At 43.2% G+C, this 13,452-nt stretch overlaps 1 long non-coding RNA gene and 1 pseudogene across 1 annotated transcript in view; one reads left to right on the top strand and one right to left on the bottom strand.

Moving 5' to 3' along the window:
* Nucleotides 1-1,922, bottom strand: part of LOC149970312 (sal-like protein 3) — a 63,296-nt pseudogene extending 61,374 nt beyond the window's left edge.
* Nucleotides 1-13,231, top strand: part of LOC149970311 (uncharacterized) — a 431,327-nt gene extending 418,096 nt beyond the window's left edge. Inside the window, exon 3 of the long non-coding RNA XR_016493693.1 lies at nt 12,916-13,231. This is a non-coding gene — a long non-coding RNA (uncharacterized LOC149970311). The remainder of the gene's footprint in view (nt 1-12,915) is intronic.
* The last annotated feature ends 221 nt before the right edge of the window (nt 13,232-13,452 follow it).

Raw genomic sequence — 13,452 nt, 5'->3', positions numbered from 1 at the left:
TTGGTTGGGTAGATTTAGCTTTGCCTTACAAACAAATGCATGGAAAAGATTGGCTCCGAATAAATGTATTCCCATGGATCTGCACAGATGATGGCAGGGGACATGGACTTATCTTTACATTAGGCCAGTTTGACGTCGGAAAACATGATCTAAAATTTGATTTTGAATGAACTATCACTTTAAGTTCTCACTTGGAAAAATGCAACATTGTGAAGCAACATACAATTCTGTGAAATCACTTTGTTTCGTCATGGTTCAAAAATAGTCAAAGAGTCTGAGGGACTCAGCAATGGTTTAAATGTTAGAGGACAGTGACATTGCCTCAACTCTGCTCCGAGTGTCCCTGGCATCATTCAGAGGACACTCACTTGTCGTGGTGAACTGGCGCCAGAACACCAGACACCAGAACACCAGCCACCTGGAGCACAAAGGATGCCTGGTTCAGGGGGAAGGAGCTGCCACCACCACCGCCGTCTGAAATCAAAAAGGGGAGAGTTTTAGTGAAAACAGATCATGCTAAGGGAAAATGGATGACAGAGAGAAAATCATTGCATCACACTCACCACTTTTTGGAGGTGTTTCTCTTTTTTGTGCAAGTGATTAAAAACCTGCAGACGTGCACAGAGATTGGGGAAATGAATGTACAGTATAGGCTACATGGTGAGCTATCCTGAAGAAAACAAGGTGCAGATTTATGTGTTATTCCTGGTTGAGTGTTTTGAGAATTTTTGGGGGTTAGTGATTGGTTAAAATATAATTATTCTGGAATATATTTGTAATGGAGACACAGGGAGTCAGAAAGCAGGTGCTGTTGGTGAGTTTAATAATAACGAACATGGAGAGATACAAACAAGACAAGTTTTCTGGACAACAAAACAGAAAAAATACTGCCTGATAAGTGAGGCTACAGAGTACTAGATTAAGGAGAAGTAATCAAGGTAATGATGAAGTCCAGGTGTGCATAATGATGGGACACAGGTGTGCGTAATGGGGCGCAGGTGTGCGTAATGATGGGGCACAGGTGTGCGTAATGATGCTTTGCCAGGACCTATGGTTAGTAAACTGGCGACGTCGACCACTGGAGTGGGAGAAGATGTGACTGTTCTCCCCCTCCTCCCCTGACACGTGACTCCAGCCACAGGACGAAGCCGGCCAGGGGAACGGCCCCGAGGGAGAGGAGTGGGCCGGCCCAGACGGCGAGGGATGGAAATCTTGGATGTCATAGGGGATGACATCATCCAGGGAACCAGGAACCACTGGCCTGAGGAGAGAAAGATGAAGAGGGTGAGATCCGGTAGTTATTGGGGAACTGTAATCTATATGTCACCTCGTTGACCCTCCGGAGGACCTTGAATGGCCCCACAGACTGGATTTGATCCAGGCTGTATCACATCTGGCCGTGATTGGGAGTCCCATAGGACGGTGCACTATTGGCCCAGTGTCGTCCGGGTATGGCCAGGGTAGGCAGTCATTGTAAATAAGAATTTGTATATATAAAATACATTCTTACAGGGCAGGCAGAGTGGGAGGTTCTTGGTGGAGAGCCAGACGTGATCACCAGGATGGAACATGGGAGCCTCACTGCGGTGGCGATCCGCCTACTCCTTCTGACGGCAGACGGCACGCTAGAGCCTCACATAGGCATCGTTCCAACCCTCAACTGCGCACCTGAAACACTTGTCCACCACAGGAGTGTCGGTCTGGCTCAGGGTCCACGGAGACAAGGCTGGCTGATATCCCAGAACAAACTAGAAGGGAGTCAGTTCAGTGGAGGAATGACGCAATTAATTCTGGGTATACTCAACCCAGGGAAGGAATCGGGCCCACTCTCCCTGATACTCCTGATTCATCCTCTCCACCTGCCCGTTAGACTGAGGCTGGTACCCGGACGTGAGGCTGACCGTGAGCCCCAGCTTCTCCATGAAGGCTTTCCATACCAGTGATGTGAATTGAGAGCCACAGTTGGAGACGATGTCCTCTAGAAGGCCATAGTGCCGGAAGACCTGCTGCAACAGTGCCTCAGCGACCTGGAGAGCGGATAAGAGAGACCAGAGAGAGGGATAAAACAGCAGGATTTAGAGAATCTGTCCAAAATCACCAAAATGGTGGTGCAACCATCCGAGGAGGGGAGTTCAGTGACAAAATCAATGGACAGATGAGACCAGGACGCTGAAGCAAGGGAAGGGGACGTTTCCCTGCTGGAGCATGCCGGGAGAATTAGTTTAGGCTACATGGTGAGCTATCCTGAAGAAAACAAGGTGCGGATTTATGTGTCATTCCTGGTTGAGTGTTTTGAGAATTTTGGGGGGTTAGTGATTGGTTAAAATATTCTGGCATATATTTGTAACGGAGATGCAGGGAGTCAGGAAGCAGGTGCAGTTGGTGAGTTTAATAATAACGAAAATGGAGAGATACAAAACAAGAGAAGCGTCTGGACAAGAAAACTGAACCAATCAAGGTAGTGATAAAGTCCAGGTGTGCATAATGATGGGGCGCTGGTGTGCGTAATAATGGTTGCTAGTTGTGCGTAATGATAGGTTGCCAGGCCAGATGGTCAGTAAACCTGCAATGTCGAGCACCGGAGCGGGAGTAGGCGTGACAACATTTCTTATTTATGAATGCATTATGCATGAATTATGTACGATATATCCACTTGTATTGCTCCTATGGAAAGGAAATATGCTTATAACATTTCAACCTGTTTTATTTCCAATTTAATCGCCAAATCTGTATATTTTAAGCACATATCAATTCAATTATAGACCAACCCATCTTTGTGTAACAGAAGGATACCAAAAATGAATGTACACACAACATAGACTTTTGTCCAGGTATGGGCTGGCCAAACTTCCCAGCAAAATGTGTTGTCTGAACGATGGTTTGAAATTGAGCAACTGGCGATGCCATGGCGGAAAGAATCTGTATAGCCACGTTTAACCTGTTTGGGCTAGGGAGCAGCATTTTCACTTTTGGATGAAAAGCGTGCCCAGAGTAAACAGCCTGCTACTCAGTACCAGATGCTAATATATGCATATTATTAGCAGATTTAGACAGAAAACACTCTGAAGTTTCTAAAACTGTTTGAATGTCTGTGAGTATAACAGAACTCATATGGCAGGCGAAAACCTGAGAAAAACCCAACCAGGAAGTGGGAAATCTGAGGTTTGTAGTTTTCATCTCATTGCCATTCCAATATACAGTGTCTGTGGTGTCATTTTGCACTTCCTAAGGTTTCCACTAGATGTCAACAGTCTTTAGAACCTTGTTTGAAGCTTCTACTGTGAAGGAGGGGGGAATGAGAGGAGAATGAGCCAGAGTGCCAAGAGCTCGTGACGCGCGTTCATGTGAAAGTTAACTCGCGTTCCATTGCTTTTCTACAGACAAAGGAATTCTCCGGTTGGAACATTATTGAAGATTTGTGATAAAAACATCCTAAAGATTGATTCTATACTTCGTTTGACATGTTTCTACGACCTGTAATATAACTTTTTTGACTTTTCGTCCGACCTTTCGGCTGGACTTGCACACGCGTTTGTTTACCAAACGCACTAACAAAAGGTGGTATTTGGACATAAATGATGGACATTATCGAACAAAACAACATTTATTGTGGAACTGGGATTTCTAGGAATGCATTCTGATGAAGATCAAAGGTAAGTGAAAAGGGTAAGTGAAGATCAAAGGTAACTGAATATTTATAATGCTATTTCTGACCTCTGTTGACTACACAAAATGGCGGATATCTTTTTGGGTTGTTTTGGCCTCTGATCGCTATACTCAGATTATTGCATGGTTTGCTTTTTCCGTAAAGTTTTTGTTACATCTGACACAGCGGTTGCATTAAGGAGAAGATTATCTAAAGATCCATGTATAACACTTGTATTTTCATCAACATTTATGATGAATAGTTCTGTAAATTGATGTGGGCAAATTCACTGGACGTTTTGGAGACAAAGCCAAATGTAAACTGAGATTTTTGGATATAAATATGAACTTGATCGAACAAAATATACATGTATTGTGTAACATGTTGTCCCGGGAGTGTCATCTGATGAAGAATATCAAAGGTTAGTGATTCATTTTATCTCTATTCTGCTTTTTGTGACTCCTCTCTTTGGTTGGAAAATGGCTGTATGCTTTCTGTGAAAAGGTGCTGACCTAACATAATGATATGTTGTGCTTTCGCCGAAAAGCCTTTTTGAAATCGGAAACTGTGGTTGGATTAACGAGAAGTTTATCTATAAAATGGTGTCTAATAATTGTATGTTTGAGAAATTTGAATTATGAGATTTCTGTTGATTCGAATTTGGGGACCGTTTGCAATTTCTGGGGACCGTCGCTGGAGACTCTGGACTGCAGACCGTTGCTGGAGACTCCGGACCGTGGATCACCACTGGAGGCTGCGGGCAATGGATCATCACTGGAGGCTTCGGGTCATGGATCATCACTGGAGGCTTCGGGCCATGGATCATCACTGGAAGCATCGGGCCCTGGATCATCACTGGAGGCCGAGTGCGTAGAGCTGGCACATGGCTTACCAGGCTGGGATGCTCACCCTAGCCCAGCAACTGCGGGGCGCTGGCACAGGATGCACTGGGCTGTGAAGGCGCACCGGAGACACAGTGTGCAGAGCCGGCGCAGGATATCCTGGGCCGAAGAGACGCAGCGGAGACCAGGAGCGCTGAGCCGGCACAATCTGTCCTGGCTGAATTCCCACTCTAGCACGGCACATGCAGGGAGCTAGCACAGAGCGCACCGGGCTGTGGACGCGTACTGGAGACACAGTGCGTGTAATCGCAAAGCATAGTGCCTGAAGGTTCACATGCTCCTCAAAGCAACTGTCTTGCTCCAAACTGCAACCCCTCCAAACTCTTTCGTCCCTCTCGACTGCCAACCACTCCCCCCCCCCCCCCCCCCCCCCCCCCTCCGTTGTGTCCTCTCCTCCTGACCACGCTGCTTGGTCCGTTTGTGGTGGAATCTTCTGTTACGTCCGTTGTTGGAATGAGACCAAGTCGCAGCGTGGTTAGCGTACATCTTTCTTTATTTTGATGAACACCAAAAAAAGAACAAAAGATAAACGAACATAACGTTCTGCAGGCAACATAATAACTATACAAAAACAAAATCCCGCAAACTCAGGTGTAAAACAGGCTGCCTAAGTATGATCCCCAATCAGAGACAACGATAGACAGCTGCCTCTGATTGAGAACCATACCCAACCAACAAAGTAGAACACATAGATTTGCCCACCCAAGTCACACCCTGATCTAACCAAATAGAGAATAAAAAAGGCTCTCTAAGGTCAGGGCGTGACACAATGTGAAGATATCAGAACAGGTACGTTGGGGAATAATAACATATTTTACAGAATACATTTGTACTGTAGTGAAGCCGTCTCTATAGTAATGCAAGGTCTCTTTCATAATCATGTGAAACGTCAATTGCTATGGAAATGCTGGGATGTGTTTAACTAGGAAATTGCACTTTAATGTAATTATGATGCAATCATGATGGTGATACAATATGGATTCGGATATGGATTGCAATTATCATCCTAAAAATGAAGGCTATTCTCACTTCATGTGACACACATAGACACTCAACAATGTGCATTCGCTGGATTATTATTTATTTAGACATCACACATTGTAGTCTTACTCTTATCCAGACGTCATACACACTCTTATTAAATCACATCCAATATAACATATACTGTTTACAGGAAACTCACTCTATATCCTTAGATGAAGCTGCGTGGAAAAAGGAATGGGGTGTTGAAATAATTTTCTGTCATGGACAAAGTAACTCAAAAGGTGTGATGATATTAATTAACAACTTTCATCTGAATGTGCAAATAGTCAGGACTGATTCACAAGGAAGGTTGATCCTTTTGAATATGAAAATGGATGGAAAGCAGATTTGGCTAATTAATGGACCTAATCAGGATAAGTATGTATACCAATTTATTGAACTTACAGGCAACAAACGATCAAATCATTATGGTGGGAGACTATAACACACTGCTAAGCACCTCAACTGACTGTAAAGGAAATCACTCTACAAACTAAACTCAGCAAAAAAAGAAACATCCCTTTTTCATGACCCTGTCTTTCAAAGATAATTCGTAAAAATCCAGATCTTCATTGTAAAGGGTTTAAACACTGTTTCCAATGCTTGTTCAATGAACCATGAACAATTAATGAAGATCAATTAATGGAACGGCCTTTAAGACACTAAAAGCTTACAGACGGTAGGCAATTAAGGTCACAGTTATGAAAACCTAGGACACTAAAGAGGCCTTTCTACTGACTCTGAAAAACACCAAAAGAAAGATTCCCAGGGTCCCTGATCATCTGAGTGAACGTGCCTTAGGCATGCTGCAAAGAGGCATGAGGACTGCAGATGTGGCCAGGGAAATAAATTGCAATGTGCATACTGTCAGACACCTAAGACAGCGCTACAAGGAGACAGGAAGGACAGCTGATCGTCCTCGCAGTGGCAGACCACATGTTACAACATCTGCACAGGATCGGTATATCCGAACATCACACCTGCGGAACAACAACAACTACCCGAGTTACACCAGGAATGCACAGTCCCTCCATCAGTGCTCAGACTGTACTCAGTAGGCTGAGAGAGGCTGGACTGAGCGCTTGTAGACCTATTGTAAGGCAGGTCCTCACCAGGCATCACCGGCAACAACTTTGTCTATGGGCACAAACCCACCGTCGCTGGACCAGACAGTACTGGCAAAAAGTGCTCTTCACTGACAAGTACACCGAGGTATGTACTCTGGAGCTGGATCGATTAATGGGGTGGAGGGTCTGTCATGGTCAGGGGCGGTGTGTCACAGCATCATCAGACTGATTTTGTAGTAATTGCAGGCAATCTCAACGCTGTGCGTTACAGGGAACACATCCTTCTCCCTCATGTTGTACCCTTCCTGCAGGCTCATCCTGACATGACCCTCCAGCATGACTATGTCACCAGCCATACTGCTCGTTCTGTGCGTGATTTCCTGCAAGACAGGAATGTCAGTGTTCTGCCATGGCCAGCGAAGAGCCCGGATCTCAATCCCATTGAGCACGTCTGGGACCTGTTGGATCGGAGGGTGAGGGCTAGGGCTATTCCCACCAGGAATGTTCGTGATCTTGCAGGTGCCTTGGTGGAAGAGTGGGGTAACATCTCACAGCAAGAACTGGCAAATCTGGTTCAGTCCACGAGGAGGAGATGCACTGCAGTACTTAGTATCTTGTGTGGCCACCAGCTGCATTGACTGTTACTTTTGATTTTGACCCCCCCCCCCCCTGTTCAGGGACACATAATTCAATTTCTGTTAGTCACATGTCTGTGGAACTTGTTCAGTTCATGCCTCAGTTGTTGAATCTTGTTATGTTCATACAAATATTTACACATGTTAAGTTTGCTGAAAATAAACGCAGTTGGCGGTGAGAGGACGTTTATCATCACCGTGCCCTTAAGAAAATCACATTTATTATGGACACATTAGAAATAGTGGATATTTGTAGACTAACAAACCCTGATTTTGTGAGATATACATGGAGGAGACTTCATCAAGACTCATACAATAAGTTTTGTAGTGATTCATATGTTGATGATGTAAAAAATATTTGCTGGTCTGTGGTGTGTAATGAGGAGCAACCAGATGCTGCAGTTGACAATTTATGAAACTACTTATTCCAGTTACTAATACACACACCCATTAAGAAAATGACTGTAAAAACTTTTATTTTATCCCCTTGGATTGATGAGGATTGAAAAATTGTATGGTTGAGACGGATGATGCAAAGGGCATGGCAATTAAGTCTGGCAGCCCAACTCATTGGCAATAGGTACTGCAAATTAAGAAATCATGTGACTAAACTAAATAAAATAAATTACACTATGAAACAAAGATAAATTAGATGAAGAATGATAGTAAAACGCTTTGGGGCACCTTAACTTATTTTTTGGGGGAAAAAAGTCAACTCGGCTCCTTCATTTATTGAATCAGATGGCTCATTCATCACAAAGCCCATTGATATTGCTATATACACTCAACAAAGAGCTGCAGTTAGTTTCAGAGTGGGTGGCAAGGAATAAGTTAGCCTTAAAGCGGTATTGACATGTTGAATGCCCCTGAGCTGTCTGTCTAAACTACTGGCACACAGCTCAGACACCCATGCATACCCCACAAGACATGCCAGAAGAGGTCTCTTCACAGTCCCCGAGTCCAGAACAGACTACGGGAGGCACACAGTTCTACATAGAGCCATGACTACATGGAACTCTATTCCACATCAAGTAAATGACGCAAGCAGTAAAATTAGATTTAAAAAACTGATTAAAAATGTAATTTTGCTGGACCCCAAGAAGAGTAGCTGCTGCTTTGGCAGCTAATCCATAATAAATACAAAATGCAAAAAAAAATCTAGCTAGTTGTCTTGATTACTTTCTTCTCTCTTTCTTGCATCAAAGGTTAAAAAAGTATTGATAAGAGGCAGAATATGATCGGATCATCATCAAATTGGCCTTCACGTAATTTACAGAATTTCCACGCTGACGGGGATATTGGACATTTTATCAAAGTCTGCTGGAGGACAATTTTTTTTAAACTAAGGCAAAATAATGTATAAATACATTTTTCCAGTGCAATATAGGTTCAGCAAATCCCCTTACTTTTTGGGATACCTTAAAATGTACCTTCAGAGGTCATTCAATTCAATATTCATCAATAATAAAAAAGCAGTTTCTGTCTAGACACAAGACTGACAAGTGAAATACATGAACTAATAGTACAGGTAGATAGCAATAAAGATGATACCACAGAGATACAAAATAAGTTAGATGAAAAACAAAATGAACTGGAGGAACTTATTCAAGAATGATCTAATGTAATCTATTACAATAATAAAGCAAACTGGATGGAAAATGGACAAAAATCCAACAAATTCTTCCTGAATCTCCAACACAGGAACACTACCAAAAAGAATTTGGAAAAACTTGTTACTAAAGGCAGAATCATCTATGATTGTCCAAATTATATTTTAAAAGAGGAAGATAAATATTTTAAGCAGATGCGTTCTGCTTTCTTTACAAAAAAAAAAAAGAAAATTAACTAAATGTATAAAAAGGGCTTGATGCGTACTGTAATATCAAGACGTTTTTACATACAGTACCAGTCAAAAGATTGGACACATACTCATTCAAGGGTTTGTCTTTATTTATTAATTTTTCTGCATTGTAAAATAATAGTGAAGACATCAAACATATGAAATAACACATATGGAACATGTAGTAACCAAAAAAAGTGTTGAACAAATCAAAATATATTTTAGATATTAGATTCTTCAAAGTACTTTGCCCTTTGCCTTGATGACTGCTTTGCACACTCTTGGCACTCTCAACCAGCTTCATGAAGAATGCTTTTCATTCTTGAAGGAGTTCCCACATAGGCTGAGCACTTGTTGGCTGCTTTTCCTTCACTCTGCGGTCCAACTCATCCCAAACCATTTCAATTAGTTTAAGGTCGGGTGACTGTGGAGGCCAGATCATCTGACGCAGCACTCCATCACTCAATTTAGAACTAAGAACAGATATAGCCCTTGGTTCACTCCAGACTTGACTGCCCTTGACCAGCACAAAAGCATCATGTGGCACACTGCACTAGCTTCGAATAGTCCCCACAATATGCAACTTTTCAGGGAAGTCAGGAACCAATATACACAGTCAGGTAGGAAAGCAGAGGCTAGCTTTTTCAAACAGAAATGTGCATCCTGCAGCACTAATTCCAAAAGGTTTTGGGACACTAATGTCCATGGAGAATAAGAGCACATCCTCTCAGCTGCCCACTATGCGAGGCTAGGAAACACTGTCACCACCGATAAATCCACAATAATCAAGAAATTCAAGAAGTATTTCTCTACGGCTGGCCACTCTGTTCACGTGGCTGCCCCAACCCCGGCCAAAAGCTCTGCACCCCCCGCAGCAACTGGCCCAAGCCCCCCCACACACTTCTCCTTCACCCAAATCCAGACAGCTGATGTCCTGAAAGAGCTGCAGAATCTGCATCCCTACAAATCAGCTGGGATAGACAATCTGGACACTCTCTTCCTAAAATTATCCGCCGCCATTGTCGCAACCCCTATTACTAGTCTTTTCAACCTCTCTTTCGTATTGTCTGAGATTCCTAAAGATTGGAATGCGGCCGCAGTCATCCACCTATTCAAATGGGGAGACACTTTAGACCCAAAATGTTACAGACCTATATGCATCCTGCCCTGCCTATCTAAAATCTCCGAAAGCCAAGTGAACAAACAGATCACTGACCATCAAGAATCCCACCGTACCTTCTCCACTATGTAGTCCGGTTTCCGAGCTGGTCACAGGTGCACTTCAGCCACGCTCAAGGTACTAAACTATATCATAATGACCATCGATAAAAAACTGTACTGTGCAGCTGTCTTCATTGACCTGGCCAAGGCTTTGACTCAAATATGTCAATCACCATATTCTTATCGGCAGACTCAACAGCCTTGGTTTCTCAAATGACTGCCTCGCCTGGTTCACTAACTACTTCTTAGATAGAGCTCAGTGTGTCAAATCGGAGGGCCTGTTGTCAAGACCTCTGGCAGGCTCTATCGGGGTGCCACAGGGTTCAATTCTCGGGCCGACTCTCTCTCTCTGTATATATCAATGATGTCGCTCTTGCTGCGGGTGATTCTTTGATCCACCTCTACCCTTACGACACCATTCTGTATACATCTGGCCCTTCTTTAGACACTGTGTTAACAAACCTCCAAACGAGCTTCAATGCCATACAACACTCCTTCCATGGCCTCCAACTGCTCTTAAATGCTAGTAAAACTAGATGCATGCTCTTCAACCGATCGCTGCCCACACCCGCCCGCCTAGCATCACTACTCTGGACGGATCTGACTTAGAATATGTGGACAACTATAAATACCTAGGTGTCTGACAGGACTGTAAACTCTCCTTCCAGACTCACATTAAGCATCTCCAATCCAAAATTAAATCTAGAACCGGCTTCCTATTTCGCAACAAAGCCTCCTTCACTCATTCTGCCAAACATACCCTCGTAAACGTTCGGACCTTTATTTTTTATTTGTATTTGTTTTGTCTTTATTTAGTATGGTCAGGGCATAATTTCGGGTGAGCAGTCTATGTTTTGTGTTTCTATGTTTAGGTTTCTGATTCAGCCTAGTATGGTTCTCAATCAGAGGCAGGTGTCGTTAGTTGTCTCTGATTGAGAATCAGACTTAGGTAGAATGGGTTTCACTGTTGGTTTGTGGGTGTTTGTTTCCATGTCTGTGTGTCACCACACGGGACTGTTTCGGTTTGGTTTTCGTTCATGTTCACATTTATTGTTTTGTAGTTCTTAGTGTTCAGTTTATGTTTTATAATAAACAATATGGACACATACCACGCTGCGTTTTGGTCCGATCCCTGTTACACCTCCTCTTCAGACGAAGAGGAGGAAATCTGCCGTTACACTTATAGATCACCGCAACTGTACACAGACCATCTGTAAATAGCCCATCCAAACAACTACCTACCTCATCCCATATTTGTTTTTTGTTTTTTTCTGCTCTTTTGTGCACCAGTATTTCTGCTTGCACATCCTCATCTGCACATCTATCACTCCAGTGTTAATTGCTAAATTCTCCACTATGGCCGATTTATTGACTTACCTCCTTACTTCATTTGCACACAATGTATACAGATTTTCTATTGTGTTATTGACTGTGCGCTTGTTTATGTGTAACTCCGTGTTGTTGTTTGTGTCACACTGCTTTGCTTTACCTTGGCCAGGTCGCAGTCGTTTTTTATTTCATCTTTATTTAACAAGCCTACCTGGTTAAATAAAGGTTAAACAATCAATCACACCTCCTGCTCCATGCTTCAAGGTCAGAACCACACATGCGGAGATCATCCATTCACCTACTCTGAGTCTCAAAGACATGGAGGTTGTAACCAAAAATCTAAAAGTTGGACCCATCAGATGAAAGGACAACAAATTTCCACCGGTCTAATGTCCGTTGCTCATATTTCATGGCCAGAGCAAGTCTCTTCTTATTATTGGTGTCCTTTAGTAGTGGTTTCTTTGCAGCAATTCGCCCATGAAGGCCTGATTCACGCAGTCTCGTCTGAACAGTTGTATTTGAGAACTCTGTGATGCATTTATTTGGGCTGCAATTTTTGAGGCTGGTAACTCTAATGAGTTATCCTTTGCAGCAGAAGTGACTCTGGTCTTCCTTTCCTGTGGTGGTCCTCATGAGAGCCAGTTTCATCATAGCACTTGATGGTTTTTGTGACTGCACATGAAGAAACTTTCAAAGTTCTTGAAATGTTCCGGATTGCGTGACCTTCATGTCTTAATGTTCTCTTTGCTTATTTGAGCTGTTTTGGGCATAATATGGACTTGATCTTTTACCAAATGGGGATGTATTTTGTGTACCACCCCTACCTTGTCACAACACAACTGATTGGCTCAAACGCATTAAGAAGGAAATTCCACAAATTAACTGGCACACCTGTTAATTGAAATGCATTCCAGGTGACTACCTCATGAAGCTGGTTGAGAGAATGCCACGAGTGTGCAAAGCTGTCATCATTATGATTTGTTTAACACTGTTGGTTACTACATGAGGTGTTAGGTGTTATATATCCTTCCTGTTTGGCCCTGTCCGGGGGTGTCCTCGGATGGGGCCACAGTGTCTCCTGACCCCTCCTGTCTCAGCCTCCAGTATTTATGCTGCAGTAGTTTATGTGTCGGGGGGCTAGGGTCAGTTTGTTATATCTGGAGTACTTCTCCTGTCCTATTCGGTGTCCTGTGTGAATTTAAGTGTGCTCTCTCTAATTCTCTCTTTCTCTCTTTCTTTCTTTCTCTCGGAGGACCTGAGCCCTAGGACCGTGCCTCAGGACTACCTGACATGATGACTCCTTGCTGTCCCCAGTCCACCTGGCCGTGCTGCTGCTCCAGTTTCAACTGTTCTGCCTTATTATTATTGGACCATGCTGGTCATTTATGAACATTTGAACATCTTGGCCATGTTCTGTTATAATCTCCACCCGGCACAGCCAGAAGAGGACTGGCTACCCCACATAGCCTGGTTCCTCTCTAGGTTTCTTCCTAGGTTTTGGCCTTTCTAGGGAGTTTTTCCTAGCCACCGTGCTTCTACACCTGCATTGCTTGCTGTTTGGGGTTTTAGGCTGGGTTTCTGTACAGCACTTTGAGATATCAGCTGATGTACGAAGGGCTATATAAATACATTTGATTTGATTTGATTATTTCATAGTTTAGATGTCTTCACTATTATTCTACAATGTAGAAAACAGTAAAAATACAGAAAAACCCTTGAATGAGATGGTGTGTCCAAACTTTTGACTGGTACTGTACTCAAAACTCCATTATAAGCTGTATTTAACTAC

This window comes from Oncorhynchus mykiss, chromosome 30 (assembly GCF_057628025.1).
Source record: "Oncorhynchus mykiss isolate SJ-2025 chromosome 30, ASM5762802v1, whole genome shotgun sequence".
Classification (NCBI taxonomy): domain Eukaryota; kingdom Metazoa; phylum Chordata; class Actinopteri; order Salmoniformes; family Salmonidae; genus Oncorhynchus; species Oncorhynchus mykiss.
This window is presented reverse-complemented; position numbering and strand designations above follow the sequence as displayed.